Source organism: Tetrao urogallus, assembly GCF_951394365.1.
Source record: "Tetrao urogallus genome assembly, chromosome: 33".
Lineage (NCBI taxonomy): Eukaryota > Metazoa > Chordata > Aves > Galliformes > Phasianidae > Tetrao > Tetrao urogallus.
The window spans coordinates 703894-731892 of NC_136846.1; the positions used below are offsets into that span (position 1 = coordinate 703894).

Genomic DNA, 27999 nt, shown 5'->3' on the forward strand with positions numbered 1-27999 from the left:
TCAACTGGGAATAACAGCAGCTGTTAGTGTGGCGGCACTTTTCCTCAGCAATCAGACTGTAGTTATTTCATATGCACTATTAGAATATGATCAGATAGAATGAAGAAAACAAAAGGAAGCGTCGTGTATTATGAGAGTTTCTGCTTACATGTCAGTTGAGCTTGAAGCTCAGAGATGCTTTTTAAAACTGCAGCACAGGGAAAATGGAACAAGATGGGATTTATGTTATGGAAAACAGGAATGCATTCTGAAGATGAGTGACTTCTAGTTTTAATTTTTATTTTCTGCTTTCAGTGTTTCCCAGGGAATACAGCAAGAGGTTTTAGGAGAATTTTAACCAAGAGAAAGGAAATACAGCTTGCTGTTGTGAACAATGCTTCCTAGGCTGTTCACTGATTGAGGTAGCACTGCTCTAAACCAAGAACATATACAGATAACTGCACACTTACCTCCTCTCAGGAAGAACCTCAGTTGCTGTCAGTTCATACGTATTTGCTGGTGTTTTGGGCTTCTTAACTGCGATGACTGTTGTGCACTGGCTCTCTGAAAGAAAGTATCCAAACCAAAGCAGGTATGTTTCTGCAGTAGAGGATTGACTTCTCTTCAGTCAGGATTTCTCACGATTAGCAATTACTTTTTTAAAGCCAGCCTCCTATCTATCTCTAGTCCACATCTTCATCGTGATAAAATAGGTTTTAACTAGAACAACAAGACTACAACTGAAAACTGAGACTGATCCCCCCAGAGCTCTGTAATTCAAAAGTCTTTGAGGGGCCGGCGCAGTGCAGTACTACAGTTTGGAAGGGATGAGGACCAGAACTGGTTTCTTGTTCTGCCACTGGTCTCAGGACAAACACTGAGGAATTTACTATGTCAAAAGGTTGCATTCCACATCAAGCACTTTCCTTCAGGTGAAAGGTGCGAATTGCATCACCACAGTTAATACTACATGTTGAGTAACGGCCTAAAAAGTTCTACTGCCCACGTGTTGGAAAAGAGCTCTGTGGAGCAGCTTTGCATTTGTGGAGACAACTCAATACAGCTCGAAGATTCAGCTTTCCATAGCAGCAGTTGGCCCCAGACAGCCATGTTCTCAACACTTCCAAGAGATACTCCCACCATTTATTGTTATATCTCTAAGCACTGCTTTAACTATCCTGAATGCAAGAACTTCCAATAGAACAACAACAGTATTTTAATTGCTTAACTCTCAGGAATATCTAACAGAAATGAGCTGAAATCACACTTCTGCACTTCTCATGTAAGAAATACCTACTTTCACTTTTTAAGCTTGCCATAAGACCAACATCAGAAGTTACCACATGCAGTCTTAAGACAAAAATAAAACCTGTGTGAACAACCAGCCTTCGTAATGCGCTTCGTTGAACACTTAGCAAAGGAAAGTGGTATGTTCAGTGACTCTTAGTAACATATTAGCCTGCAGAGATGGAGCATTTACCTGCTTTGGCAGGGGGGTTGGACTTGATGATCTCTGGAGGTCCCTTCCAACCCCTACAATTCTGTGATTCTGTGATTTCTGAACAATATTCCCTAGCACTTGGAACAGAAGAATCTTCAACTGTAAGAAGCGCTTAATACTTTAAAGGGCAGAGTGAACACGTGCAGTATCAACACGAAGGATGAGGACAAACATCTCTGTAACCCAGAGGAGCTGATACAGCATGGACACGTTTCTGGTCCATCACGTAAATGCAGCTGTTAACATTGCTAGCCTCAGTATTTTCAATGCCACACCAAGCAGATATGTGAAAGTACAGGTTACATTTCATTTAGAAGCAAGATGCAATAAGAGCACAGTTAAATAAAAGCATTTACCCTTTTCTTTCACTCAACACAGCAGCCCAGAAGAAAACAAAAAACCATAATGAACGTTGAAGAAATTTTCTACTAGATCTCCACGAGAAGTGGAACCACGTGCTAGTTTTAGGAACAGCAACTGTCTCATTATCTGGATGCATCTAAAGGCACGCTCCTTGCGAAACTGTGAGAACCTCTGTAATGAACAGACGAGTAACCTGCCCTGACATATGGCTAAACCTCTTGCAGTGCACTGTCAGATGTACAGGCTGGTGAATACATGCGCTGTGACCAAAAAAACCCCAAACCTAAATCTTCCAGAAACAGAAGGTTAGGATCCACAAGTATTGTGTTCACATTTGAGTTTAAAAAATCCCTAAGCTACACACGTTCTAGGTTCTCATCTGTTAGACACAACATACCTTTGGAAGGAGGTGCCTGGAGGGGTTTGCCTTGCACTTGCTTCTGTGTCTCACTCTTTGGAAAGGAGGCCTTTGGAGCAGGAAGTGCAAAGGGCAGCGCATTTCTTAATGCTGACTCTGCATCCACATTTCTTTGCATGCTTCATAGATGCCACTTTTCCTGTCACTGGAGCTGACAGTGTGAATTCCTTATCGCCCAGCTGAGTATCACACCTTGAATGCTGCCAGGTACTGCAATCACATCCAGAGAAGTCACTGTCAAGGAAATTCTAACATCTAAGCAGGTCAGACACAATGCTTATAAAAACATCCTACACTACTTGTCTATTGAGCAAAGTAGTTAAAAACTCTTCAGTACCTCTGATTCTCCCCTAAAATGAGTTTGCTTCTTACAGATTGTCAAGTGCCATTTTTCTATCTGTTCATCTAAATTCTACATTTAGGATTACTCCTCACCAGCTTATCTAAACATAGCTATGAATTATCACTTTTTTAGCTGCGAAATTTGAATTGCTTCACTGTGGGTTTTCTTGTCCAATACAGAGAGACTGAATTTCTGTCGGTACCTTTAAAGCTCTGTCCACCTCTTGCCTAACTCCAAAATCGTATTAACTGTGCCTTATCACTTCCCATTTTGTTTTAAAATCCTCACTGACTCCTTCGCTTGTTTCCTTACTCGCTGTGTCAGTGCAAACCGAACACTGAAGTTAAGGTTCTCATCAAATGAACCATGGCTTTCAGGTAGAAGGCATCACAATTTATGCTCAACATACTCCTTTGCTCAATCTGTATCTCCCTTTGGTCAAGGTCCACTAGATACTTAAATATGTAATAGGCATTATACACACTGAGAAGCAGATTTCTGGATTAAGAATTGTATTTTTTCTGTCAGAAACTAGCACTGGATCTTCAGACACCTGCTTTGTTCTGTGAGTATTTAGAACAAACTCTTCTAGTGGAGATTCTTCAAACAATGAAGTTCCATCAGCAAATTCCATGGATCCAAACGCATGTGGCACATGGCTGCAACCTGGCACATCTTCAGATGTCACAGCCTTTTCAGACTGAAAAGAAGTGTTCAGTTGAGATTCTTCTGCAGGATTAAAAGGAAGATTTCATCAGAAAAAAATAACACCAGTAAAATCTAAATATGATTGCTTTGCAAGTTCCTAACTATGGCTAACAGCTAATGGAAGTCCACACGCCAACAGCCCCAACTTTATATCATGCTCTTAATATTGTAATTGTGGATTTGACATTCATATCAAGAGCAGAAGGGAAATTATTCTTAAAGCTCGAGTCATCTTTTACAACCTGTGTCAACAAGAGCAGCATCTCAGAGCCTTCCATTTGGAGACTTGGACCACAAGCTCTTTCCAACAAAAGTCAAATAACAGCCTGGAAAGAACTGAAGAAAAGAATGCCGTGAGGTCTGAAAGTGGCTCATAGAAAGGTAAACAAGTCATGTCCAAAACATATGATTGTGCAATCTGCAGCACTGCTTGAAGCAGTGTTTGGAAGCCTATGAGGAAGCCCAGGCAAAAGTTCCTTACTGAATCATGGAATTCAGTATTTCAGTCAAGATTGCTAACCTTCACATCTCACACCACACATGACTGTGGTATCAAAACATCTTTTGTTTCTAACAGCTCATTATGATTTCAGGAACATCCTTCCCATGGACTTATTTCATACCACTTTGCCAATACTGCATGCAGCTACCTTATCAGTCCTGAGATAGAAAGGAGGCATTTTTGGAAGCTATGTTCTACTGACAGATAAGTGTCTCCTGACCTGTGTTCATAGATGTCACAACGATCACGTGTCTCATTGCTAGTGAAAGCAGAAACAGCAGATCTAGGGAAGCTCTATGATGACTTACTAAAAAGCCCTTTCCAGAGGGCTGCTAGCTATGGGCAATCTCTATTCTGTAACTGAAATCACGTTCCATTACAATATGAATGCCTGAGCAGGATATCGTGACTATTGTGTTTCAGAAGAAATGTAGGCCATAATGATTTTTTTGGAATTTCCTTACACATAAAACTGTTTCCAAAAAGGTGGTGCATACTCTTGTGCCATCAAATTCACAGAATCACAGACTGGGTTGGCAGGGACTTTGCAGCTCATCTGGTCCTACGTTCTTGCCCAAGCAGGGTCACCTAAAGCAGGCTGCCCCAAACTATTTCTGTCAGCTTTTGAAAATCTCCAAGGAGGGAAACTCCACAACGTTTCTGGCCAATGTGTGGCAGTGCTTGGTCACCCACACACAGAATTTTTTCCTGGTGTTTAGACAGAATCTCTTGCAGTCCAGTTTCTGCCCATGTCCTGCCATTGGGCACCAATGAAAAGAGCCTGGCTGCACCTTCTTTGCATCCTCAGTCCAGGTATTCACTCACAATAAGATCTTCCTGAGCCATCTCTTCCCCAGGCTGAACAATGCCAGGTTATGTGAAAGGTTACATTCTCTCACTTTCTTGTCTTCACATGAGACCAGTTCTAATTAGAGGCATTTGCTGTTCAGGTATTTTGGCAGGTTGAGCATGTATTCAGATGCCTTATCTTCAGGCAGGCAGGTGAAGTTTGTTCTGACTACTGTGGAAGGACTGATAGGCTGCTGTGTTACGTGATTTTCATCATCGTATGTGAGGGCATAATGCATTTTTTGAATAGCAGCACTAACCAGACCTACATGGCACCCATGTCACAAGTGCCAGCTAGATAGATAGAGCAACTTCACTGTTGCTGAACCCAGAAAGACTAATGATCTGGGTGTGAAAGACTAACTCGCTGTGATCACAGAAATCACATTATTATTAGCTACGAGATATGGTTTAGTAGCTTGTGGCACTAATAGGAATGGGAGGGTGGTTGGACTAGATGATCTTGCAGGTCGTTTCCAACCTTGCAATTCTGTGATTCTGTGACCAGCAGTTCAAGGGAGGTGATGCTGCCCCTCTGCTCTGCTCTCACTGACACACCATCTGCAGTACTGCGTCCAGTTCTGCAGCCCTCAGCACAAGGACATGGAGTTGTTAAGCAGGTCCAGAGGAGGGCCACAAAGATGATCAGAGGGCTGAAACACCTCACCTGTAGGGAAAGGCTGAGAGAGCTGGAGCTCATCAATGTGGAGAAGAGAAGGCTCCAAGGAGACCTTGTAGTGGCCTCCCAGTACCAGAAGGGCCCTACAGGAAAACTGGGGAGGGACTTTTTATGAGGCCAGGTAGTGACAGGACAAGGGGAAATGGCTTAAACTGGAAAAGGGTAGATTTAGACTACATATTAGGAAGACATTTTTTACAGTGGGGATGGTGAGACACTGCAACAGGTTGTCCAGCAAGGTTGTGAATGCCTCCTCCTTCCAAGCATTCAAAGCCAGGCTGGATAGGACTTTTGAGCAGCCTGATCTAGGGGGAGGTATTCCCTGCCTATAGATACTAGATAATCTTAAAGGTCCCTTCCAATCCATACCATTCTATGATTCTACTCTATGATTCTATATTCATAAGGCTATTCTTGTTCTCTAATTTGTTGTGCTAGAATAGAATAATCTTGCACAGAACTTGCTTAGAAGATGCAATTAAACCTGCTGAAGCCTAAGGAAACAGACTGCTGGACTTTCACCCAGCTGCAAGTAAAGAAAGCCACAGAGCTTATTCTAACTGCAAGATAAGGAAGTAAGAAAGACTAAATTGAGACTCTGCAAGCATTGGCAGATCTCACAGTCCTGAAGATTGGAGAAAACAATCCACCAAGAGACAATGAAAGGAACCAATCCAGAGCAGGAAGATCTCCAACCTCAATAGTACTATTGGTCTTCATGGCCGATGGGGAACATGCAGCAAAAGGGCATTTCTCTGTGCAAGGTCCTTCTCCAAGAGCAATCACCTCGAGTTTCTTGCGTAACTTCAACTCTGTATGGCTTTTATGTTTTTTGGTGGGGAAATCAACCACCAGCCTAAGAAGCCTGTATCAGCAGCTGACCACACTAACAGTAAATAAATGTTTCCTATTGTCTGGTCTGAACTTCCCCTGATGCAGCTCTGGGCCATTCCTGATCGTCCTGTCATTGGTTCCCAGGTAAACACAGCACCTTCCTCTGCTCTCCCCTCTTCAGGGAGTTGCAGAGAGCAAAGAGGTCATCTCCTGGCCTTTTCTTCTCTGGACTAGGCAATGCAAGTGCCCTCAGCCTCTCCTCAGAGCACACACCTTCCAGTCCTGTTAGCAGCTTTGTTCCCCTCCTCCTGGCTGCCAGGGCACACCACTGGCTCATGTTAAACTTGCTGTCCCCACCACCTCTAGACCCTGTCCTAGTACTGCTCTCCAGACACTTGTCTCCTCATCTGTATGTTTGTTCCTATTCCACTGCTGGTACAATGTCTGGCATTTTCCTCTGCTGATTGCCTAACGCTCTGATCTATCTAGATTCTTCTGCAAGGTGTCCCATCCCTCCAGGGAGCCTCCAGCACTTCCCAGTTAAATAGCATCAGCTGTTTAAGAAAACCTGCAGAGGATGCACGCCTCTCCTGCGTCCAAGTCAATGGGAGCCTCATTCACTGTGACTCTTTGAGCTCTGCCACTGAGCCACTCAGTATAGCCTGTACCTGTCCATCTCACATTTGGATGACTTGTCTGGAAGGATGCCACGAGGGACAGGATCAAAGGCCTCCCTGAAATCTAGAAAGATTTCATCCTCTGCCTTTGTGCACAAAGTGAGTGGCCTTATCATAGAACAAGATCTGACGACCAAGACTGGCTGCACACATCTCTCTTACAGATGTTGAGGCCACCAGGCTGTTTACCCAGGCCGAGCTTCAGCACACAGCAGCGTTTTTACCAGAATGTTGTGCTGAACTCTAACACTTACCCCTGGCTTGCTGGCTGTGCTGTACTGGCACGTCGTTTGTGATGGAATCCTTAAGTGGATGCGCTTGCCACGAACCTTCCTGGATTGAAGCAAGAGATAGGTTGTGACATCTGGTCACAATTCCACCTGAAAACAAGAGCATTTAGATCTCTTCAGAGAAGTTGTCAGTACAAAGAAAGCTTAGCGTTCTGAACGTTTCTGCATGTCTGGAATATTTTCCCCTTGATGTGCAACCTTCACGTCTGATCACATCAGGCTAGTTTCAGACCTTAGCTGCTCACACAACAAGTTTAAGATAGAGAAGCAGACTGCTCTTGTTTTTGCTTGAGAGCAGTACAATTGCTGAAAGTGAAAAGTAAAGCTGGTGCCAGAATGGCTCTACTGGAGTGAATGGCAAAGCTCCTATTAATGCACTTTGCACAGTATTTCAGCTGGACTCCCATCATTTTTGGGGGTCATGTTTCAGCCCAGCTCCAAGGAGCATCAACATTCAACTTGATTTTCAGCAGCTTTTTGACTACTATGAGAACCATGGGTAAATTGCTTGATAGACTCACAGTGTAGCACAATGAGCTTGAATTACTTATAAGGCATTAGAAGTCCTCTGATAAAGGACTGTGAAAATATTACAGACTAACATGGAAGAACTTCTTCCCCTCGTAGGTAGATTGTTCTCATTATTTTCTGTACCTGAAAAAAAGTAGAAATGTCTCTCCTAGGTAAAACTTACATTTTATACCTATTCCTACTAAAGTTATCTGGAAATCTTAACAATCCTTCCAAGTTCTACCACTTTCTATTTAATAGAAAGACAATTCAATTTCAAGAAACAGCTTTCAGATTCAGGTTAAAGCCAGAGTACACATCGTGTTTTAAATCTCTTCTGCAGCTTGGAATGTCATTAGTAGCACTGATACAATATCCCTACAAGCACTCAGTTTAGCTTTTCTCATTCATTTTCAAAAGTTACTGGGATGGATTCATTTCTTTAAGAGTTTGTGAGCTGTAATTCCCAAAGCTTGTTTGGTTGTCTGAGTGAGGAGTTGATATTTTCCACTTATTAATGAAACATTTCAGAGCAGTGAGTTAAGCCAGCATGTGACACCTGCTGTGCATCCATAAGTTTCTGTTTTGAGTCTATCTGGACTTCCAGAGATTCATCAGGATTTTAACATGGTACAAAATAACAGAAAGGCTTAGAAAACAAAATTAAAGCAGAAAAATAGTGTGAACTTCAGAAATGTAGTTGTTAGCTACAGATAGACTATGGAGTTCAGCAGGGGTACCTTAGCTCTGAAAGGTATGAAAGATTTCATGTTTGAGAAGAAGCAAGCATTAGAGTCTGTTAATACAGAAAGGTTATTTACTGCAGCAGTGAGCTTAAATACAAAGAGTTACATACATTCATTACCTCTGATATTAATGCCGATATACTCTCTCTGCTCTGGTTGTGAAACACAGCAAGTTCTGTTGCACAGTCTTCATCAAGGTGCCCCAGCTGCAAGAACAAGACCTGTACTGAAGAAACAGCTTCCGAGTCATCTCACAGAGCCAATATCACCATGACAGTCTTCTGATATGCACCAATCAAGCCAATAGTTAGCCACCATTTCAGATTTGCTATTTTAAATAGTTAGCATCAGGGCTAAATACTGCAAGGAGTAAACAGAAAGAGTCACCACGCTTCAGCAACTGGTCCCTCTGTGGCAACAGGTTCTGCATTCAAGTACAAAAGTCTGTCAGCAGATGAGATTTTCACTAGAGCACAAGTTACACCTCTATCCCCTCTTAATTATTCAGTTGCACGGCATGCACAGCACACGGTGCTGTACGATCAGCACAGCTGTTCTTCAGAGAAACAGTGGCACCCAGAGGCCAGCAGCAGCCATTGGCTGCAAATACACAGCAACTTCTCAGTATCTGCAGCAAGAATCTCCCTCACACACCCAATTCCCACCCCAACCCCCCTACCCCAACCTCTCACACAGGTCAGACAATTGAGAGATAAGGAGGACAAGCACAGTTCCAGAGAATCATAGAACGGCTTGAGTTGGAAGGGACCTTAAAGACCATCAGGCTCCAAGTTGCAAAGCTGCAACTCACCAGATCAAACTGTCCGGGGCCTCATCCAACCCGGCCCTGAATACCACCAGGATGAGACATCCCTACCTCCTGTTTTATCCACTGCACCTCTCAGCACGGGGCTGCCTGCAAACTGTCTGAAGGTGCTCTCTAGTTCCATTCTCTCTGTCACTGACAAAGGTGTTGAAGGTGCCAAAATGGACCCCGGAGAGTCACCACTTGTCAGCAGCCTCTGAAGAAATGTGTTATCACTCCCATTCTGAGAGGATGCCAGTGGTCCAGGAAAGACTCCAGAACATACCTAGGCTTCTTCGAGTGTGTGTACTTACTGGGTATTTACTTTGCCACTCAACAGCACCAGAATAACCTTGCATGAGCCAAGGGTGATTTCACAGGAGTTTAACTGTCATCTGCTTCTTTGGGTCTGCCTAGTGGGCAGCAACATTCAAGCTGTTATTTACATCACCGAGAAGAACTGCAGACAGTTATTCTTTTCCTAACAACTTCAAGGTGCCTGGAAGCACAAATAGAGACCAGCAGTATTTATTCACTTCACCAGAAGGAACGTCAAACACCTGAGCTGTGAAGAACAGTTACAGCACCTACAGTTACAGTAAATGTTCCACGAGCATTTTGTCTGTGAGACTGCGTAGATACAGCCCAAAGGCACACTCAGTACGTTCAGCTTCCTTTGAGAAACAGCTTTTGTGTACAGATCACTTTTAATTACACAGCACAATTAAGAACATCCAAATGCAAGCTGCTTGAAGACTGTGTAGTTATTAAAACTGCAATCATTTCTATAACCATTAACTAGTACTACGTGACTATTGGAGAATTTTCAGCACAAGGCAATGCTAACCTTTACTTCAAGGACATCAGGCGTGGAGCAGTTTAACTTGTTTAAACACCGCATATTTTCTAAGCACTCCATCAATGCTTTGAGCTGATGCAACAGCATTTTGTACATCAATCTGAATAGAAGCAGCTCTTTTACCTGCAGCAGTTGGTCAAGTAGCAGCGTGCTGCTAGGGGAAAGCCATTTTGGAACAGTGTCTTTTCCTCTCTGCAATAAAAAAGTTATTCTCTTCACTAAAATAAGAGAGGACTGAGAATGAACCTTCAACAACTAGCTCAAAAGGAACTACTAAATTATTTGGATGATATTGACATCTCTTTTCTTTCAAAGCGTAGGAACAGAGATTACAAACTCTGCTTTAAGAACAGCCTGAATAAATGTAATGGTAAAAATTCACACGTGCTTGGCTGAGGGCAATGCTGGAAGGGAAACTGCTCACAAGAGCTACAAAATGCCCAACAGCACACCAGAAATACTTTGGTCTAACAACAGTTACGGCACATAGTCAATTTCCTTAAGTATTTCCCAAATGAAGTGATGTGGAGCATTACAGGGAAAAGAACACTGAACACAGATGCTGTGATTGGATTCAAGCAGTAGACTTAAACCAGTTCTGAGTTTTAGATTCCAGGATATCTCAGGATCTGTAACGTGTGACAGTCAATTACACAACAATGCCTCGGTGTCTGCATTCCAAGCACTTTTCAGATCACAGCCACATAAAATCAAAACAAATTCAGTGCAGAAATAGCAAGTCAGTATCTTAATACTTGTGAGAGTATCCATTTTTTACTGCATTCTGACTCAGTTCTGAAACTTGCTCATCCCAGTTCACTTAAACAAGTTCCACCAGTTCAAGCACTGCAGCCCTCAGCTCCTGTGTGCATCAGACAGATAGAACTAAATGGTGCAGAAACAATCTTGGACAGCTTTAAGAGCTCCATTCTGCTTACAGGCTCGCAGTCCAAAACTATCCACAATTTTAAGGAAATGTACACCTGAAGCAGTTGGATCATTTTCCATTTGCCACGTTCTGCAAATTGGAGTAGTGATTAGCACAAAGGATTTTCTGCAGTCCTGCAGAAATGGACAACGTCCTAATTACAAAGGGACAAAGGCTCAGTGCACAACACAGCTCACACCAGCCTGAAAAGCCGGGTCACTTGATTCACACGCTCAGGTTGTTGTGCGCTCTGAAAGGAAACAGAACGAACTGCTGAATTCAAAGGCAATCAGTGGGGTCCTACATTTCCTCCTGGTTCTGGAAGAGGAAATTCTGATAGCAGCTGCAGAACTTTGCTCTTCCTAGACAGGAGAAGAGCTGGCATTCCATAACATTCATTTCTGGTAAATCAAACGATGTATTTCTATTTTTACTACAGGTAGTACGGGGAGCAGCCAGTTGAAGAACCAGATACAGAAATTAGCCCATTGGCAAGCAAATACTTCTCCTCAAACTCTGCATGCTACCATGTTATATAATCAGGCTACAGCGCCGCACAGGCCAACCAAGTGTAGAACCAAACCCACAAAATACTGGTAGACAAAGCAGCAAAAAAGGGGACAATATTCAGCAGACAGGCCTTTCCACGCACAGCACAGCTCAGCATGTTCTGCCATCAGAAAAGCAAGGCCTCTTGTCATGCTCAGCTATTTCCCTTCTCAGTGTATTCTAGCACCATCGATACCTCCTGTTATCCTCCTGTAGAGTGCCATCACACTGCCATCGTCAAAAGGAAGAAACCCACACAGCAGAGCGTACCGCAGTGCACCCATGCTCCAAAAATCTGCCTGAAAAATAAAAGGACAAGTTTACAAACCTGAAGCACTTAAAATGGCTTACTGACAGACTGCACTGTCTGCCCTTGCCAAAGGCCACATACAGCCTACGAAAAGCTGGCTCTTTCCCTCAGGAAAAAAACCTTATGGCTCCAGACAAAGCATATGACCCTAATTCAATTGCTCTTCCGCTCAACTTAAAGCACTACGAAAACCAGTATCTTCATCTTAGCTCATCACCCTTCTGCAGTACCTTATACCTACAAGGATTTCACTGGCAAAAATGAAATCAAACCCATCACAAAGGATTTGGCACAGTTACGTGCTACTGGCTACAACGACAGCTGCCAGCAGTCAGCTGTGAGGCTCTGCTGCTGTTCTCTTTATGTACAGGCACAACAAGGCTCTACATCTCACAGTGCAATTCTCTCTTTGACTGTAAAGAAAAAGCAGGCTTGAAAAGCAGTCTGGGGAAAACAAAGAAAGCAAGAATTAGAAGCCATCAACAGCAGTGCAATGGTACCCGAAAGAATTGCTCTATCTTTAACAGCAGAGCAATTCAACAAGCATGAGGGCATTTCAAACCAGACCAGTTGAGACAGATGAACAACTGCAAGTAGTGGGTTCCAAAGTTCTAGACATGAAATCAAGGCTGGAAAAACTCTTCACGTTTTCGTCTCTCAGTTTTTAGTACATTGTGCATTACAGTGGAAGCAAGTCTTCAACACAACTTGGAAGCTAAAGACAAGTCTAACAAAACATGTAAGATCCTGAGACCGCACAAGAGTTTGACCAATGATGGACAATTAGCAGAGCAAATTGCTCTTTCAAAAACTTACTAATAGTAGGAGATCTCTGAAGTTGCTGTTTTACAGAGCCCCAAAGTAGGGAACAAATGGTGGAGACAGATGAGGATCAGCCAGAGACAAACCAGCCAGCTGTGTGAACTGCGGCCCATTGCACTTTTCAGTCTGTGGCCATTGACAGCTTCTGAGAGCTACTGAGCAACGCAACCCAGCAGAATTCAGGAGGGGAACCAAGTGAGCGTATCTGAGCTCCACTGCCTTTAAACGCTCTCTGGGGAGGGAAAGAGCGGAGAGGTGCAAAACAAACTCTGGTCTGCATACCTCTGAGCCAATATAGGCTTTGCCCTGGATTAGCTCTGGTGCTGCACATGCTGGGCTTCCACAGCATGCGTTCAGGCGGTCATCAAGGCCTCCCTGGAATAACACAGAAAACAGAAGAGTTTGCTTTAACAGAGTTCATGCTTTCTGTAAGGACACTTCAGAAGCCTCAAAGGCTTCTTCTCCTGGGCATACTTTCATTCATTATATATTTGGCTTTCATTCAATAGGTGACCTCACTAAGCAAATACTGTCTAAGACCATGAGCACTGTACAAATATACAGATCCCAAGCTGCTCACTTATCTGATGTATCCTTGGCATGATGCATTATTTTCCTCAGCTGATCATCTACTAAGATGAACTGTCTGCGCAAACACCAAACTGAGAAAGAAGTCATGCAAGAGCTGCTGTGTTTGAGGCTCGCTGGTCATTTAGAGCAACTTCATGCAATCACTTTACAAACTTGACAAAGAACAACTGGTAGAATAATTCCTTATTCAGAGTATCCTATTACTCTACTTGGGTTTTGTGCTAAACAGGTCAGAGTAAGATGACATTATACCACTGGGACAACAGCCTGTTGGTCTTGATTACCTGCGAGAGGCTCTAAATTCGGCCAGGAAAAGCGATTTGAGGATAAGTAATTCTCTTTGAATCAGGAAGGCACTCTTCCCATTAAATCCTTTCTCACCAGCACCCATCTGGCATGTTAAGTAAAGGCTCCTAGAAAGCCGTTTTAAGATCAAGAAACAATTCAGTTCAAGCATATGCAACCACAGGATCTGTTTGTCACCTGCAAAACTCTTTGGTTTTATCCATGATCTCAATCTACACACAGTTCCTTTGAAGAGATAATGGCACGCCAGCCCAGTGCTCCTATGACAGGCCCTTGCATAAGACAGGTGATACACGTACAAGATTATCTACAGTTAGACTGTGAAAATAGGAAGTCTGGATAGAGAAAAGAATCTGAGTGTGCTTCTGAGCAATCTGTTCACTCTCACACAGCTAAGGCCCTTCCAAGCAAGATGCAACTGCATGTCAACCACAGAGACAGCTTGAATGTAGGGTGTTTGGGCAAGTCCCTGTTGCATACTGTAGAAAAACATGCATTACTTGGGGGCACATTATATTTGATTTCAGATACTCTTACCTTTGGCTTTGCACAGAGTCCAAAGTCTGTCAGCTTCAAATTATGAGAAACATGTTTCTCATCAATCAGCGGATTGGACCACATTTACAATACTGTAGTTAGTTTTTGGCCGGGAAAGATAACAACCTGAAGCAAGCTTTGTGGATGGCCTCCAGTCAGTGCAGGGAGCTGAAGCTCCCACTCAGAGAAGAGAAACTGGGGAGAAAGAGGTTTGTTCAGAGTGCAGAGGAACCTCATGGCAACTTCTAAATGCCCACAAGGGAGGCATGAAGAAAGAAAGACAGACTCCTGAGAATCCGTACAGCAGGTCATGGTGGGATAGTGACCGAAAACAGTCACTCATGGAAACGGCAGACTGGACAGAAGGAAACAAAACTGCTCAAGCAGTGAACAGATTGCCCACAGAGAGCATGCAGCCTCATCCTTGGGAGAGGTTGAGCATAAAAACAAAAAAGCTCTGAGAAACTTGGTGTCAGGATTCTCGGAGCAGCAGGTTCAGGCACAAATCTCTAGAAGTCACCTCCATTCCAAGTTACTGTCCGAGCCTGTGAATCCACCAGCTTTTCAGCTGGAAGCCAGTTCCTTGCAAAAAGTATAGGCAATGCTTTATTTTTCAGAGGGGAAAGATTCTTTAGATACGAGGATTTCATAAGATGCCTAGGAAAATGCTTGTGCTGTAATGATTTGCTTTACTCGGCGATATCAGCAACTTAAGAAATGCAAAGTTATAACCTACTTGTGTAGAAAGACTCAAACCTTCCAGTATCTAACCCGTGCTTAAAGCCTTCAGTGACAGAAAACCCACTGGATGGAGCCAAGGCATGCATCTCATCCCATACTCTGCATAGCCACTGTTTGTTTGAAGGATCGCTCTTCCTTGAGGCACAAAACTGGAGCACACTGCACGCTGACACCTGTAGTTACTGCTAGGCAGTGTTGCACAGAGCCAAAGTCATTCTCAGCTGAAAGCCCAAGGAAGTGAGAGGGAACAGAATTAGGACAGCTGACTTAAACTGGCCAAAGGGATATCCCATACCATATGACATGGTGTGGAAGGAGTTCTGAAGGGTGTAGAAGTTCATGTAAATCTCTTCTACTGCTGGGAGCCTAACTGGACATTGATTGGTAGGTGGTGAGCAATTGCTTTTGCGTTCATCAGAACTGTTATCCTTTTCCCTTCCTCTACCTCAGTAAATAATTTTATCTCAACCCATGAGTTCTACTTTGTGTGGTTTTCTCCCCCCTTCCATTACCTCCTGCAATTCACTGGAAAGGAGTGGATTGAGTGAAGCACTGCGTGATGCTCAGGCACCTGCCAGGTTAAACCACAACCACAAAGGGACAACTTTCTCTCCCAATGGAAAAATAAAAACACGCTCATTGTTATTTATGAAAGACTGAATACAGTTCAGACTTACTGGTTTGAGGTCTCTGTGGGCATGACCCTGACTGGGAACATAAGCAAGTGCTGAAACAGTCTGTCGAAAAAAGACTCGAGCTTCCTCTTCTGAGAGGTGGTCCTTAGAAACAATATAATCAAACAGCTTCCCTCCAGGACAATGCTTTAATGAGAAAGGTAAAGTTACCTGACAACGTATTTAGAATGCATCAGAGAAAAATAAGCAGCAGTGAGAGCACAGCAAGCACAGGACACCATTCCCCGTGCTCAGTCAGAGCAGTACAGAGTGCTCCAGTTTTGCCATGGGCCAGCACTGTGGCACACCACACAAGCTACACAACCTGACCCTTGCCTCCAATCTGGTAACTGAGGCACTGCACTCAATGTCGTGGGTGGCATAAATCACTCACGAGATGGCAACAACGTGGGGGCTCTGGTGTCCTGCAGACCTTGCAGATGCTACTTTAAAAACTGAAGTGTGAGTTAGGAATTAAAACCAGTTCCCTTACTGTGAATGCTGATTAGTGCCTTTTACAGAAAGACAGAATATAGAACATCGCATTCTTAATTTTAAAACCAATGAATCTTGAACCCATTCACCACTGAAATATTTAAGAATCATTTCATTTCAACTTCATTTCTATATTATTGTCTGCTGCTAAGGATAAAAACAGTAGCCTTAAGCGTGGCACAAGCACTGTTTCTTACCTCCAAGACCATGAATATTTCCTTTGATGTCTCTGTTACATGATACAATTGGCAAACATCTTGCTGACTTCAGTTCTTCATGGCACCAATTTCTGTTCCAACACGAGGCAAGTCATCCTTAAGAGACCATAAAAGCAAGCTATGAAATTGCTAACTAATTTGGCACACCAGGTACCACATCTGACTACTGTGTAACATAAGATGTCAAAGCCTGTATGTGACAGTACACAATTCAGCATCAACTCAGCAATGGCTGACATTGCTCCCATAGGAATTCTAAAACACAGATCAGAGAAAGCTGAAAGGTAAAATATCCAGTATTCTCATTAGCACTTTGTTAAAGTTGCTGTAGTAATGTTGAACTTCCTCCATTTTACAGCCAGAGAGCATTGCCCTCTGAACAACGAGGAACAAGATTTGTGGTGTTCTGCTGAACTTTTTCCACTCCTACAGCATCCTTCAAAAGGCAATGGCACTAGTAGGCTGCATTTCTATATACCACCTCCCTGTGTTCTCGAGAACTCCACAACTGCAACAGAAGGTGTCATCATATTTAAATATCTTTTGGCTTACTCTTAAAGCAACTTGGTCCATGATTTTTGCTCCAACTTTTTCACCAGTAAAAAGATGCCGTCCGAGTTTCACCTCTGCAAAACCACCTAAAATTCAAAACAAAAAGGCTTAAAGTTGACTGTGAATCACACTGCATGGCTCGGACTTCCCTTACGCTAACAGTACAGAGCACTGCTCAGAGCTTCGTGCCACAGAGCAGCAGCAGGGCTGGACTACAGTTTTAGAATCATAGAATCACAAGGTTGAAAACCACCTGCAAGATCATCTAGTCCCAACCTCCCTCCCATCACCACTGCTCCCACAAGCACTCGACCAGATCTCACAGCTCCTCATCCAGACGCCTCTTGGACGCTGCCAGGGACGGCGACCCCGCCACCTCTCTGGGCAGCCAGTAGCCTATCCTAATTCTCTTTCTCTCTCTGAGAGAAAAAGTTCTGCCTTACGTCTAACCTAAACCTCTTCTGGTACAACTTGGGGCCATTTCCTCCATTTCCTCTTCTGCACACTAAACAATCCCAGCTCCCTCAGCCGCTGTTCATAAGACTTGTGCTCCAGACCCCTCACCAGTTTCGTTGCCCTTCTCGGGACACACTCCAGGGCTCAACGTCTTTCTTGCAGTGAGGGGCCTAAAACCAAACACAATACTCGAGGTGCGGCCTCACCACAGCTGAGTACAGGGGGACGATCACCTCCCTGCTCCTGCTGGCCACACTATTTCTAATGCAGGCCAGGAGGCCGCGGGCCCTCTTGGCCACCCGGGCACGCTGCTGGCTCGTGTTCAGCCAAGCACCCCCAGGTCCCTTTCCTCTTAACAGTCATCCAGCCACTCAGCCCCAAGCCTGTAACGCTGCACGGGGGTTACTGTGGCCAACGTGCAGGACCCGGCACTCGGCCTTGCTGAACCTCGTTAGGAAGCAGCGGGAGCCTCTCCCCATAGGCCTAAGCGGCCCAGCAGCGCTCTGTCCCTTAGCAGGGCCGTCTCAGCTTCGATCCCACCCCGCGCGCCGCTCCGGCACAGCGCAGCCCGGCCTTTCTGCAGGCCGCTCCGCTCCGCCCCAGGAAGGGCCGCTCCGCCCGAGGAGCCCCGCCGCCTCAGCGCAGACACGCGGAGCGCTACTCCCAGCCCCCCAACCTCCTTTCCGGGGCGACCCGGCCTCCGCCGCGGACCGGAACCGCGCTCCGACGGGCCGAAAGCGAGCGGGGCAGCCGGCAGCTGCACAGAGCGCGGTCCGGCCGGCAGCTCGCCGGGTTCCAACTTCGCTGTCGGAACGCTCACTTCCGGTCGGGGGAGAGGGTGGACCAATCACCGCAGCGCCGAAACCGGAACGGCTGTTGTCGCGCAGTGCACGACGGGAGGAAGGTAGGAACGGGATGCGGTGCGGTGCCTCAGTGCGCCGTGGTCAGTGGGTCTCCGGCTCCACTGCTGCGCCGAAGGGAGATGGAACGCGGCGGGGAAACTGAATTTATGCAGCCCAAGGAGGCCTGGATTGCCGCATAACGCACGTTAATGACGAATCTGTCAGAGCCGTTTCCTCACTGCCCCCCAAACGCACTTTGAGTGCTTTAGGAGCATCAGTGGAATTTTGAATCAACTCGGCATATTGTAGCAAAGCTGCAACAGCTGCGTGACAGAACTTTGGGAAAAAAGTGATCTGTAACGACTGTTGAATAGTGTGATTTAATTATCATCCGGTAATTACATTAATCAAACCAAGGGAATCAGCTCCCAGGCAATCAGCTCCCAGCCCAGCAGGTGCAAGCAGTACAAGCTGCTCCTACTCTCCAGGGCCCATGCAGTCTTACCAAGGGGTCTCCAAGGACTCCCCTGTTGACCTCTGGCTTCCAGTGCCCCCTAATGTGCCACAGAGGTTTCTCAGGGCCCCACAGTTTGCTCCGCAGATATCCAGACACACCCCAGAGCAATCATGCGTGCTGCAGGGGGACCAAGAGACATCTCAGAGCACCCTAGTGCCTTCTCACAGCTCCTCAGTGTGCTCGAGGGCTCTTCGGCTGTTTCCAAATATTTCCAGATATGCCCTACTGGACTCCAACGACATCCACATCTTCCAAAGCAGAAAGCTCTATCCATTATGGTCCTGGACTGCACAGTCAAGGGAGGCTGGAGGGAAATGGTGCAACTACGTACAGCTCTTCTTTCAATGCTAGGTGCTGTCCTCTGACAAGTTCAGTCTTTGTTGGTCTTCAGCAACCGGATGGAAGAGCTGCTTGATGCAGCGCATCTTAACGCACGGTCGTCTGAGAATTGCAGCTGTAAGGAAGTCCACGCCACCCAAAGGCTTTGTGTGAAACCACAGCTCCTGAGCGGCAGATCATCCTGATGTGCTTGGGGAAAACTGGGTGTCACAAGCTGCTCCCATCTTAGACATCCGTAAAAGCTTGAAACAGCTCAAGATAAGCAACACTAAGCTTGAAGAGCAATTAGATTCTGATTAGCCCAGCTATCCTTTGTGAATTACCTGCAGTTTTCTTTCTGCAATGCAAAACTTACCTACAGAGAAACCCGCACAAACCGACTGCAGCAGAACATCTACTGATTAGGCTTTACACTCACAGGTGATCCTAAGAAAACAGACTCTCCCTGATTTTCCTTCTCCCATTAATAACATCTGTTTGTGAGTTTAAAAATCACCATTTTCAAAAACATGCAGCCTTACCTGATGGCAGTGGGTTTCACAATACGCCAAGCCTTTTCTCTCATGATGACCACGACCCAGGAATGGCTTTTCACATTTTGCACAAACAAAATGCTACGAAGAAAAGTACAGATCCTTTTTCAATTACTTGTAAATAATGGTGTTGGTTTTTTTTTCCGAGAAAGCAAACAAACAATCCCTATGCTGAATATGACCAAAGCCTATTGAGCTCGCTGTGCCATCTTGGAAATAAGAATTACAACTATTGCTCTGTACTTTTGGATCACTAAAATAACGTTCCTTTTACTGTCTTTAACATTTCAACCCAAAAGGTACAAAAAAGAAAAAAAAAAAGCACTGAAGTGATTCTGGTATGTTATTATTGACAGAACCCAGTGAGGTCAAGTAATTTGCACCACCACTGCATCTTGTGAAGAAAGCACCTGCTGCAGGAGAATTTCACAGCAAAAGGACTAGAATGCTTATCTTCACAGCTTAAATGGAAGATGAAGTAAATCTTGCACACGGACTTGAAATAGGAACTGTCACCTCAACTGCCTTGGAGATGTTTACCTGGCAAGTAACTGGAAGCCATAGCAATGTTATGATGCCCACTAGTGCTGCGTTTGTCATAGAACTTGGCTGCCTTTCCACACATCCTGCTTCTCACTTGGTGAAATGTTGTTCTACAGGGACCTTGCAATGCTTCCTTGGACTGCTGATTTCAGCTCCGCAGGCAGAGGTCTTTTCTCAGTGGAAGATCGGGCAAACGAAGGTTGAACATGGGATGAGGAGATGATTTGCTGATCACTGCTGCACACTTTTCTAATCCTTTCACGGCAGCTGGTCGGCGATATTCCAGTTAAGCACGTCAGCCCTTACATGTGTGACAGACCACGTGTCAGCTGATGCTTACCTCCACGTGCCACTGCTTGCCCACAGCGTTCACCACACGTTCTTTCACTGGTCTCCCACGTGCTCCACAGGTGGGGATGCCCATTTTGTCACGGCAGGTAAACAGTGTAATCATTCTCCCTTCGGTTCGCGAGCATCAGCAGCGAGTTCCTTCCTGTTCAAAGATTCATTAATTGAGAGCATGAGCTGAAGCAATTCAACTCCAGAGCTTCTGTAGAGATCATATAATTTTCAGCACTTGTTTCAGTAACAGGATTTATACTGCAGTAATGTCTTCAGCAGCATCACACACGACAGTTCAGTATGATTACTTTTTAAACAAGCTTGATTGATCCCGAGAAAAGCCTGCTAAGTAGGATGCATCAAATCTCTCTGAAAATAGCTACTGAACTCGTCACAAACAGGTCAGAAAGCTGTACTCATTGCCTGGCTTACATCCTGGCTCTCTTAGCACCGGTTTCATTAGATTTACATAAACGTAACCGAAAGCAAAATGCACGCCTCTGCATTTTCCCCATGATGTCAAACATCAGAGAAAGAAAAATGTAAGCTGACAATAGCACTGACACAGTACTACAGGTTGTTTTTCAAACCAGCCTCTGCCATGACACCGAAATGAGAGCTTCCCCTGTACTAAGAACCAAACAACTAACAACGTGTGCTACATCCTGCACTGCCTCTGATCCATGCATCGCTGGGGGACGCAGAAACACGCAGCTCCGTATTCTGCAGCTGCAGAAGCTGGCAAGATGAGGTGAGGGGAAGCTTACAAGAAAAGCATGCTCAGGCAACTCAACTGAAAACAAAGAATGTAGGCAAGACAACGACTGAGGCAGCTGAAGAAGACCAATTTTCTGCCCTCTGCATCAGAAAAGTAATGTCAATCATTTTGCTGCCATAAGCAAGTTTGCACCCAGATTTCCTATTTCCTAAGGAAGCACCCTGTGCTGCAAATTGCAGTCTTCCATCCCGCCCCACTCCCATGCTTTACCCTCAGACTCTTCAGAGATTTAGATCGGAAGCTGGATGGCAAAACAGGCCCTAGTTCTCTACATAACTGTGTGTATCACATCAGAAATATGAAAGCAACAGCTGCACGTCTACTAAAAAAAAATCCCTGAAGGATCCCACTGAAATGAGAGCATTTAGTAGTGAAAACGGTGATAAACTGGACTCATACTGGGAACCCACGTCAGGAAAATAAAAATCGGTTTAAAAGTGACAAATCTTCTGCATCTGATTTGTTTCTAAGGGTCTGTGGCACTGTATCATCCTACTGATCCTGAAACATCACCAGCACAAAACACACACTTGACAGGAAATCTGGTGCCGAAGTAGATAAGTAGTTAATATTTCACGTGCACATTTTAGGATACCACTCTCAGTTTTGTGATGCATCCTAAGACCTTTTCCTCATAAAAGACACTTCGCTTACTCCATCTCATCAGGAAAGCTTTAGGAACCATACCCTGCACATCCCTCCCAACTTTCATTCCATTTTCATCATTACCAGTGACAGAAGGAAGGGTGAAGACCCACCTGCCAGCATTCTTGACAAATCCAATACCTGCCAATACCTGTTGGCAGATATCACAGCAGAAGCACTCTGGATACCAGCGGTTGTTTATAGCAGTCACACAACCAAGAATGAACTCGCCTGTAGGAAACACAGTAACAGGATGTAAAATGCCATGCTACACAAAGTTAAAAGAAGCCCGCAACTGAATCGCTAGAATTACGTCCTCGCTTTTGCCTTGCTCTTCTTCTAGAAAAGGACACTCTTGAACTGTCGTTCACACAGCATTGGCTTCTACTCTGCTAGGTCTATAATCAAGCCTTGAAAGGGCTCCATACTCAAAGCACAACAGAACTGAGTTTGGGTGGCCTTGACCCTACTGCGAGAAAACTCCTGCAGTCAAAGTACAGTAGGATACAGAGATGCACAGAGATGCAGCAGGAGAACGCACCTGCTAAACAGCAAATCCAACACGCACACCAGTTTCTGATCTACCACAGAGTCCTGTCCTGGGAGGCACTGAAAAATGAGAAAAGTACCATTTCTATTCTCTGCTGCACAGCCATGCCAAACACGCACGCTGTTCTCTGCACACACGCTGCAGCCAAGGCCCCCGAGCAGAGCAAACGCTGCCTACAACACGTCGGGAGCTCTGCTTCCTGCTGCTGCCAAAGGCTGAAAGCTGGCTTTCAAGAGCCCACAAATCAAACAGCTGTCAAAGAGGAGCGATCAGGCAGATAACAGCATGAACAAAATGAAGTCTCACATGCAGGCTGTGGCGTTCCCGTGAAGTCACAGCTCTCCAAGAATAAAACGTGATCGTCTCTAGAAGTGTCGGGAAAGCTTGAGGCATCGCTGCTGACAGCAGCCCTGCTGATTTTGGCTACTCTCACTACAGTCAAAAACTGGAAAAGCCCACTTTCAGGCAGGATCCATGCGGTGCTGCAGCCCAGGTGGGTTTTTTCTCTCCGTGAAAAGCCTTCACGTTAAGCTTACCTGACATAGGAAGTCACTAACTATCCTGTGAAACGTGGTACTCTTGAATCCACGAGCCTTTCTCCCCTGTGCACAGGGCCCTGAACTTTTCAGCCGTTCGAGGGACAATGTGTGAAAGCAGCTCCGTGGCTGTGTGTCCTGAAGGTTCATCGCTGGCAGAAACGTCAAAATACACAACAACAGGGCTGGTGTCCTTTGACAGCTCCGCTGCCAGAGAGAGCTGGCCCTTCTGCAGCTCTGACAAGCTTTGCTGGCATTCTTCAATCTCCTCTCGAAAGAATCAGCCAGTTCTTGAACTTCTAATCTGACCGCAACTCGCTCTACTTCCACTTCACCGTCTGACAACAAACCCAAGAAGAGATTTCCTTAGCTCTACTCACTGCAGCCAGAGATCAGCAGCTTTTGTTCTGTAGGATCTCCAGGGTAAAACAAAGCCAAACAAACTGCAGGAGAGACCGAAAAGAACTGTAAAAACCACCCAACCGACTCACCAGCATCACCTGCAGCTGTCCAAATTCAAACAGTTTGATGTTTCAGAGGGCAATGAGTTCATTTCTGTGGCGATGACATGCTTTGCACACACCTCAACAACTTGGTCCCTTCTCATGAGGGTCCTGGAATACTTCTGCTGTGTCCGGAAGAGGACCTTCAGCTCCCCAAGAGCGCGCTCCTTCCGCTGAGCAGCATCTCTGGCCCAGCTGTAAAGTTCTGCCCTCTCTTTCAAGACAATTCCTTCACATTCTTCTCCAGACTTTACCTCCACCTGAAACACAGCACAGTAATGCGTGATTTCCCCAGAAGCTGTTGTCACCAACAGCACTGTTACAATTCTGACATCAGATAATGCAAAATTATTCAACGTTTTCCTTTCTTCAGTGGCTTTGTACCCTCAGCTCGACACTCACCATGCACTGAAGTGAATGAAAAGCCCTGCCTTCTCAAAATGGAAGTGCCCAACAAGTTCCAGCGTTTGAAATTCATTTTAGCAATGCAACACTGCCTGCACCACGCTGCATAGGAAGTTGTTTGATTTTTAAGCTATCCAGTGTGCTGGCCACAATTTCCCACCAAATTTCAGGTCTGCTGAATGATGTGCTAAGTGATAACGCAGCACTGTTAGCATTCCAGGTGTTCTCCTCTTAAAGACCGTTAAATAACTTCATACTGGCATCTGAGCAGAACAAGAATCAACTGAAAATAATAAACGGAGGCCTGTCGGAACCGGCGGGAGAAAAGATACGACCAAGGGCTTGATCAAGCTTTCTCAAACTTTAATCAGAAGGCACCGTTATTTATTACAGCGTATAATGAGGCTAATACATATTGCAAAAGGCGAGCTCCTGATAGGTCGGCGCGCGGGTAGCTGATTCAACCGCAGCAGCATTCCCACGGTCAGCACCCCCAGTTCTGCATCCTGTTATTGCTTCGTGTTGGTTCCTCATAATCCTGCAAGGGAATGCTGTCCTTGATGATGACAGGTCAGCAGGCTAGTGTTTATGCCTAGTTATTTCAGTCTTATCAGCGGGATTGTGTCAACATGACCCTTTTCTGCAAGCCAGCTCTCAGCAATGCTCTCCACAGAGGCCTCACAGCTGCATATCCTCCACGCTTTCTACGTGCGCATTACTGGCTTTTAACATTCTTCAATTAACACATCTTCCAAAGCTACAGAAAAACTTGGAAGAACTGCAGAAACGCGTGACAGACAAGCATTTCTGGTGGGAGAAGTGACACCAAAGGAGAAAAAGAGCAGGTAAGGCGAGAAAAAAACCCACAGAAGTCAGACTATGATGAAGAGATGAGGAAAGGCAGACAAGATATTGAAGAAAGAGGAAGACGACATTCTGCAGACTTCATCAGATTAGCTGTTCCAATTAAAGGACACTACCTACTGTTTATTGGTGCGCTGTCAGTCTTGCTTAATCATTACACTAACCTGCAATTAAGGTCTGTTCTTTACAGGAGGCCAAACTAGAAGATTACAGTCATTGCAAGCTTCTCATCCTATTAGGCACACTAGGGTCAAACACGAAATCCAGACACGAACAACTGTGTTAAGCCTTACAAAGCTACATAAGGCTACTTCCAGCTAAACTCATCTGTACTTGAGCTTACAGTTCTTCTCCTTCCTAAAAAGCTGCATCACCACCTCCTGGTAAATCCTGTGATACGTGAGCAGTTTCTGTGCATTCTGCTTCTTCGCTGCTCGCAGCTGACTGCACAAATACCGCTGTTGTTCACTGGTTGCTGCAGTATGTAATTCTTCCTTCCTTGTACAGACTGAGTCAGCACGACTAAGAACACGGTAAGCAAATCAGCCACGAGAGCCTAACATTCAAACTACATTAAGTCTGGACACTAAGAATAACCGCTCCCTCCAATAAAGCCGCATTTCCCCTCTCCTCTCCCTCCCTCTCTCCCTCCCTCCCAGCAACCGATAAATTTCTCCATTTATAATTACAACTGCAGTACAGAGAAATCATGATAGTAAGTTCTCCGTCTCCAACTTTCCTATAGCTCCTATAGCTACTACTGCTTCACAGCAGCTAAGAAACAGGGATTAAGGGAAGCGAACAACTGGGGAAAAAAAACAAACAAGAACTCTTCATTACTCTTAAGACACACTCAAGCTTGACTCGACAAGAGACTGAAGTGCCTTTGGAGCAGTGCGATTCCAAAACGAGCACCATTTCCCTTGGAAACTGCTCTGAAATCCCTCCACTCTTACATACCTGCTAGGAGGAATTCTACTAGCCAAAGCCGTTTCTACTTTAGGAGGCAAAGCTGTTTCCTTTCTCTCCCTGAGAAACCTAAGATCTGTGCCTTAGTTCCAGTGCCAGAACAGACTTGGGACACAGCCCAACAAGTCAAGCAGTTTTTAATCTGCTGGATGCTTTATTTCTCACTAAGTGAAGATAGCCTATGAATAATCCTGCAAATTTATTGCCTAAACTTTCGTAAAGACTCGACTCGTACTTTCTTCCCTTGAGTTTTTACTTCTTTCTGAGAGCCTTCTGGACTGGCATCCTCCGCACTGCTACTCACGCCACAGACAGATGTAGAAGGGACCTGTGCAGTTTCTCCTTCAGCCTTCTCCTCAGAAGGTTTAGTTTCCAAAGCAGCAACACATTCCCTCTGCAGCTCCTGTTTGACTGGGGGGCCTGCTGCAAAGAACAAACATTAGTGGAAAACAGCTGATAAGACAGCTAAATACTGAGATCGTTTCTGGCACGTACATTATGAAGTAACCTAACGATACTCAGAACATCTTGCATTCAGAGCTTTTGAAATGGCATCCTTAGATAAAAAGACACTCATTCGGGATAACTAAGGAACTGTAAATCCGCCATGCTTTGGTTTTCTGCTGCTATCCAAGAACCTCCATGCAATAATGAAGATTTCAAACTTGCCACTGCCACTACAGACACCAGCTTCCTTTGACATTTACTTATATTTCTGGTAGCCCAATATGTGCCAGCTTTTATTACTATACAGACACTCACAGCCTCAGAAAGGGTGACTGGCCAAATGGAAGATGACAGGTTTTCTCAGTTGAAACACTGTTAGAGTCTGTTGGTTCCAGTAGCACTATACTTTCCCCTTCCCTTTGAAACCTTGGATTTCAGCTTTGAAATTCAAGCCTCAGACCAGGAACAGGTCAGCATTTTCATACCGTTACAAGAATTAGTGATGGCCTTACACCAAACAAAACACAGCTACAAGGAAGAGCCATACGGGAATCATCTACAGAGGAAAAGCAAAAGCAAGGACTGCAAAAGACAGTCAGAAATGGAAAGCTGTCTGCAGCAGCTGTACTACCGATGAGCTTTGAGCATGTGAAATTCCAGAAGATATGGCACAGCGACTGAACAGAACTTATTTCACATCTCTTCTGGGAAGTACAAGAAAAACCAGGACAATGCAAGGCTGAAGCTAAAGATGTAAAGCTACCGGAAAGGAATGGAGGCAGAGCAGCAGGATGTCTCCGGGTTGAAGGGATGACTCGAGTTGAAGCTGAAGCACATGTGCTGCTCTTGTAGCTGGCCAGTCAGAGCGAGGCCTGCGCACATCCACTGCCAGTTTAGCTCAAAAAAGGCACTCAGCACTTCACCCTGACATTTTAAACAGCGCCTCGCAGATTCCAAAATCCTACCCGCAACTCCCTGTCTCACTGCAGAGTAACGCTGAATCCTGCATAAGGCACGTTTCTGTTCTCACGTGCAAATAGCTACAACTCAGTATCACTCAAGTTGAAAGTCTAGGATTTGAAGATCACACACCTGCACTGGAACTGAAAGAATCGACATACTATTAAGACAGAAGAACTCAGACAATGACTAGCACTAATGAACGACTGACTAATGAGCAGCACGGTTGAATAAATTACTAGTTCAGTTAACGCTCACCTTCTTCCAGAATTTTGAACGAGAAGTTGGAGGGCCCATCTTGTGCTGGAGGAGCCAGCTTGGATGCCTCGCTCTCCCAAGGTTCCTGAGCTGCACTGCAGCTTTTGGGTGCTTCAGCCACTCCCGGTTTTTCCTGCTCTGCTTTCTGAGATGTTGAAATTCCATCAGCGCTCTTTCCTGGAGGATTAAAGCCGAATCCAAAGAGGGAACCGATGGCCGAGGTATTGCCAGATGGGAATGTCTTTTCGTTACTGAAAACGCTCTTGACAGATTCAGACCTAAATACAAACTTTGGAGCAGAAACCACGGTTTTTCTTGGCGTTTCAGAGGTGCTTAAAGCCTCTGAGGCCTCTACAGCGGCATCAGAACCATCACCACCATGGCTGAGGTCACTTTGTTCCCTGGTAGCTTCCTCCAGCACAGCTACAGAGTTCGCACCACAAGGAGATGCTTTGGCTGCGTTCGCACCAGAAACATGAGGTGTTATCCACGTGCCTTTCTCACAGGTGTGCTCACTCTTGTCCCTGTTTGCTGTTTCTTGAGATTGGAGTGTAACTCCACCACCTGAGGGCAGTTCATTTTTGTCTTTTCCATCCATGTTTGTCAAGTCTGCTGTACGCTCCTTGGGTGGATCATCTTTCTTAGCGCAATTTGTATTGCACTCCTCTATGCCAAATTTAAACCCACCTGGAGGCATCCACACTGAGAAGTTACATCTTCCCTCTG

At 45.1% G+C, this 27999-nt stretch overlaps 1 pseudogene across 1 annotated transcript; it reads right to left on the reverse strand.

The window, feature by feature from the left end:
- LOC306956621 (maternal embryonic leucine zipper kinase-like) lies at positions 1-27871 on the reverse strand (annotated as a pseudogene). Its single transcript has 18 exons — positions 27274-27871; positions 25844-26031; positions 23451-23630; positions 21824-21932; positions 16787-16872; positions 16214-16330; positions 15525-15668; positions 14107-14163; positions 12955-13047; positions 11737-11839; positions 10187-10251; positions 9519-9617; positions 8542-8605; positions 7108-7255; positions 3158-3304; positions 2241-2461; positions 450-543; positions 1-4 (listed from the first exon to the last, which is right to left on the reverse strand). The product of its transcript is annotated as a maternal embryonic leucine zipper kinase-like (transcript).
- Between the last annotated feature and the right edge of the window lie 128 nt (positions 27872-27999).